We start from the raw sequence: 6000 nt of genomic DNA, 5'->3' as shown, positions 1-6000 counted from the left end.
ACCTTTTTACACATCGAACAGTTCATTTATACTTAAGTGTACCTTAACCACAATATAACGTATTTTCAACTTTATTGTTAACATTCTGAGGTGTCTTTTAAAATAGGTCTGCAGGAGCATACAGCTGCGTTTAAAAGACACCTAAGAATGTTAAGTATAAGGTTGTTAAATTGTTAAAGATATATGTGCACGTGCTGTTTAAAAGATGTCTTAGAATGTTAAGCGTATGGTTGTTAAATTGTTAAAGATATATGTGCATGTGCTGTTTAAAAGATGTCTTAGAATGTTAAGTATAAGGTTATCGTATTGTTAAGTATGTCTGCATGTGCTGTTTAAAAGATGTCTTAGAATGTTAAAGATAAGGTTGTTAAATTGTTAAAGATATCTCATATGAGTCTTTTAAAAGACACTTCATAATGTTAAGTATAAGGTTGTTAAATTGTTAAGGATATACATATGAGTCATTTAAAAGATGTCTTAGAATGTTAACTATAAGGTTGTTAAAGACTATTACTTTTTTAAGAAGATACCTAAGAATAAGGTTATTTCTTTCTTTAAGGAAAGTAGTATCTTTAACAATATAACAACCTTATACTCAACATTCTGAAGTGTCTTTTAAACAGCACACGTATATATCTTTAACAATTTAACATTCTAAGGTGTCTTTTAAATGACTTACACAATTTACATAGGATATCGCGCATGAGTCATTTAAAAGATACCTTAGAATGTTGAGTATAAGGTTGTTATATTGTTAAGACTACTATTTTAAGAGATGTCTCAGAATAAGGTTTGTGTAAACCCCATTCTTAATGAAAACAGCACATCTTTAACAATTTAACAACCTTATCTTTAACATTCTTAGGTATCTTTTAAAGCAGCATGCATACATCTTTAACAATATAACAACCTTATACTCAACATTCTAAGGTATCTTTTTTTTCTTTTAAACAGCATCCTTAACAATATAACAACCTTATCTTTAACATTCTGAGGTGTCTTTTAAACAGCACACGCACACATCCTTAACAATATAACAACCTTATACTTAACATTCTGAAGTGTCTTTTAAACAGCTCTACAGCGGATATCGCATAAAGTCCTTAACGCTTTCTTTTGCCCAACCGGCCATCGTCAACAAGGCACCAAACCTCTCCGCGCGCTTCAGACTGCACATTTCATCATACAATTCCTGCACGCGCTCCCGCAGCCGATCGATCTCCTCCCTTTGCATTTCTATGGTGTCTCTTTTATCTTTTGCGTCGCCGGCAATCCTTCTTACTGCGTCCACTGGGTCCATCGTATATATAATGGATCCGAACCATATTCCCTGCAATGCTCTGATCGTAGGACCCACCGGCTGCGGAAAGACCCAATTCGTAGTGGAGCAGCTATTAGGACCCTTTAGATACCGTTTCGACTATATCGTGCTATTATGCCCCACCTACGTGAATAACCGCACCTGGGAAGGCATAGGAGTGAAAGATGACGACTTCTTCGTAGATATCTTAGACCCTAATGAGTTATCTGGACATTTGAAGTTCTGGCATAAGCAATTCCCCAAGAATACACAGACTTTACTCATATTGGATGACATTGCCTGTGGGGATGACGTAAAAAGACGCACTTCGGAGTTGGTGAAGCTCGCCTTTAGCGGCAGACACGACAATATCAGCGTTTGGTTGCTTTCCCAGCAGCTTACCAGCGTCTCTAAGCCCTTCAGGGAAAACATAGGTTCACTTGTCGTATTTTATACTCCGAGTCGGAGTGACCTGGAAACCATCTTAAGCGACTACGGGGGTGAGATAAGCAAGGAACAGTTACACGAATACATGCGGCATTTAAAGACGCACCAACATTCCAAAATGATCTTCTCTTTGAGGTTTCCGTATTCCATTAACATATATGGACATTGAGCAGTTGATAGATGAAGTCCCCACACAGCTAGATGAAAGTAACCTTAAGGAACAACTTAACATCCTGGTGTCTTCTGGGAAGTGTAAAGAAATGATAGGCAAGGAACTTACCCATGAGCAGGTTAATAAGCTGTCAGAAGAGGAGGTTAAGAAATTCCATAAAAGGTACGAGGCCGCCCTTGCAAGTAAGACCACGGACGCCGTAGCAGACTCCGCTATCCGACTTGCGACTAAATTGCTTGGACTTGCACTGCCCATAGACGACGTGGAGCAACTACAGAAGGACATAAGAGATGACTATGTCATATCCCAAGAACTTAAGATAACCTGCGGGTGGTTGTCTTTGAAGTGTGGTAAGTTAATGGCAGTCGCCTCTGCGGCTTTGCACGTAGCTCAGCATGTCGACCTGAAGGAGGTACTGGTGTCTTGGAAGGACTTCAAGAAGGACAGAGAAGTCGAAAAGGTCTTCCAGGCAGCACTTACTGAGGTACCTGATCAAGTCGCCTCAAGTACTTAGTCAAGTCGTTGTCAAGTACTTAGTCAAGTCATTCTCAAGTACTTAGTCAAGTCGTTGTCAAGTCACCTCAAGTACTTAGTCAAGTCATTGTCAAGTCATTGTCAAGTCATTGTCAAGTCATTGTCAAGTCATTGTCAAGTCGTCCTTAAGTCATTGTCAAGTCCTTCAAGTCCTTAGATATAAGATGAGTGGCACCGAAGAACAACCACCCGTAGAAGATACCAAGATTACTAAGGCTAAATCTCCAGGCAGAGTTGCCGCGGGAAAGAAGCTCGCAGAGATGAACAGGAAGAACAAAGCCAAAAAGGAAGAAAAGGTGGAGGAAGAGGAATCCTTTATTAATCCTGGGTACGTCATTGGCGCGTTAGGAGTCGCTATAGCAGCAGGCAGCCTCTACTTACAATGGCGGGCAGCAAAAAAGGTAAAACCACCAACATATCACGCGCCCGTGCACGCACCTGTGGAACAGGCTGTTAGAAAAAGTAAGATCCCTGAAATGGAATAACCTTCTCGCTTTGTAATATAATGTCGACCGCGTTGTTGAAAACTGTTGAAGAAGCAGCTATCATTACTTCCATCGTTGCGGGTATTGGTTGGGTAGGTAAGAAAGTGCTCAAAGAAGGCTTTACTGAAGACCCAAGCAAGAGCTTCGCTAATTTTGCTAAGATGACCGCTGCCGTTGGCGGGGCTATCATGCTAAAGGATTACCTACGGAAGGAAAAGTACCTGCCGACGACGTAAGCTTTGCTTGCGTCTAGTATAAATGGCTAGCGTGGTCATAGGTGGAGTCGTCGCAGCTTTAGCATTCACTGGAGCTAATTATGGCGGTCAATATTTGGATAGATTAGTCAGAGGTGACAAAAGCGGAGACTTAGCCGCCGAAAGGAAAAGGCACGACTTAGCGCTGGAGAAATATCAGCGAGACGTGGCGGCTTGGAATGAAAAAAGACAAGCTTACAGGGATTGGTTGGATAAGAATTACCAAGACAAAATGCAGGCAGACAAGAACTTCGAAAATACAGACTACGACTTTAAGCTCTATGCGCAGGCGCACCCCGCGGCATCGATGGGATTGAGAAAGCCTCAGTTCAAGAATTACTATCAGCCTTCTAAGAAACAAAAAGATAGTGAGTTGGTCTTCGTAGGAGTCGCAGGGCTGGCGGGAGGCGTGGCCTTGGCGTATCTAATATAATGATCGTCTTTTTGGAAAGCGACAAGAATAACTTTACTACTTATCTGAATCCTCCCATCCGCGCGGAAAGGGTTCGGCTGGTTAGTTGCTCTTTGTACAATTCTTGGTATAATTTAATTAATGGCTTTGTCATCGGAACTTCCGGCACCAAACCAAAGTTGCCAGATTCCCATTACACCCCCATAACACTGGCTAAGGAGCTAGCAAAGCATGGATATACTCTTACCACAGGATTACCCCATGAAATGAAATTCAAGAAAAATAGTGGGAGCGCTAATTTAAAGGACAGTTCATTGGTAGAACTCCTAGGTCTTACTAGTACCACGATCAATGGTCAACTTGACGTAAAATGGAAAGTCGCATCCTCTTATGAAGTCTATTGCGACTTGGTTCATAGTTACAACAATGGAGAAAAGTCTTCTCTTATGTCCAAATTCCTACCTAAGGGTAATCCATTTGACCTGGTAGAATACACTCCCATTTCTTTAAGCTATGATTTGTCTAATTTGGTAGAAAGCATAAACATCACCATCAAGGTGGACGGAAAGACGGTGGATTTCAACGGACGTAAGATCAATCTCGTCCTGGAATTCATATAATGGGGGACAAACTTAAAAGGATTTACTATGGACCCGAAGGCTATTGGAAAGGAGCGTCGGCCATCAAGAAACTCGCGACCGCAGCCAGGGTATCAGAAGAAACGGCTAAGAACTGGTTAAAAAAACAAACCCTCTGGCAGGTTTATCTTCCCGTGCCCAAGTACATTCCCAGGCCCAGCTTCACCGTAAATACCCCCAATGAAGTTCATCAGGCAGATTTGCTTTTCTTACCACATGACAAGGTGAGAAGAAAGACCTATAGATACGCTTTGACCGTAGTCGATATCGCAAGCAGATACAAAGACGCCGAACCCATAACCAGTAAGGATTCTGGGGAAGTCGCAGAAGCCCTAGGTAGGATTTATAAGCGCGTCTTGAAATGGCCTAAGCTGCTGCAAGTGGATGCGGGGACAGAGTTCATGGGCGTGGTTACTAAGACCCTGAAAGACCACGACACCAAGATTAGGAGAGCCGAGGCAGAGTACCACAGGGGTCAGAGCATCGTCGAAAGATTCAATGAGACTCTGGCCGAGCGCCTCTTTGGATACCAGTATTGGAAAGAGCTGGAAGATCCCTCCGAGCGCAACAGGGAATGGACTCAGAGGCTCCCCCAGGTCGTCGCGGCTTTAAATAACGAGGCGGCCAGGGCTACGGGAATAAAACCCAGAGATGCCATAAAAAATAAGCACGTGGAACACAAGTCCTACGTCAGAAGTTCGAGGGCGGTCGGACTGAAGGAAAAAAAGCTACCCCGCGACATAGTGGTCAGATACCTCTATCAGCTGGGGGAACTCGAAGGTGGCAGTAAGAGAGCCACGGATCCTAACTGGTCCCTGGAAACGTATGAGATTTCGAAGTCCGTCACCAAGGAAGGGCAACCTGTGTTGTATTACCTAGATGGCCCAAGTCGTGGATTTGTCATGGAAGAGCTGCTCATAGTCCCCAAAGACTCAGAGTAGCGCAGCACCACGCGCCCGATTACACTCTAGGCATGTCAGTCTTACGTTGCCTCTGCAATGCCCGCGTTTATTATTTATGCGATCCACGGAGAACTGCTGATCGTCATTTGGGTCAAACCTCCATAGTAGAGGTATGTTACACTTTGCGCAGCGGGCGCCTTTCTTATAGACGTCGTCCACGCATATGTCGAACGTCATATTTTTTTCTTCGTCGTGCCGCTTGTAGCGAAGGAGTTTCTTAGCAATGTTCTCTTTGGCTATGTCTTCTGGCGTCTTATCGTAACGCAGTTGCGGCCCCCAGGCTCTTTTCAACTGTTTGGCATATTCTACGCGGCTTACGGCGGTGTAGATAAGGTTGCTCCAACACAGCCGCTGGTCTATGATCCATAAGGTTTCTTTTATGGTAAGCCCTTGCGCGCTGTGGACTGTCATGCAATAGCCCAAGCGCCAGTCTGGATGGGAGGTTATTTTTTCCACCTTTTCCATGGGTACCCAGGCTTTATCATGCGTTACTGCGTTCTGCAGTTGGATGTCGGTACCAGGTACCCAGACGTCTCTTTTTTGCATGCGGGTGTCGTGGGGTTTATAGCAAACGGGCACCAAATGACTAGGGAACCGCTCTCGGTGTATATTTAGCAAATCCTTTTGTATGCGAGACTGTGCTGCGCGTTTGCTGCTCAGCACCAGATCCTTAGGGTGCCAGGCGTATAGAAAGTCCTCGTAGGACTTCGCTCGTACGCGTTTGCGCAGCGTCTTGCATTGCTCGGCGTCACTAAGGCCCCGAAGTTCTGCTTTCAGGTTTCTTATTTGATCCTTA

The sequence above is a fragment of the Actinia tenebrosa genome, unplaced genomic scaffold (genome assembly GCF_029948245.1).
Source record: "Actinia tenebrosa isolate PJP-AT-01 unplaced genomic scaffold, QUT_ActTen_1.0 PGA_scaffold1__47_contigs__length_23844297, whole genome shotgun sequence".
NCBI classification, from domain to species: domain Eukaryota; kingdom Metazoa; phylum Cnidaria; class Anthozoa; order Actiniaria; family Actiniidae; genus Actinia; species Actinia tenebrosa.
This window is presented reverse-complemented; position numbering follows the sequence as displayed.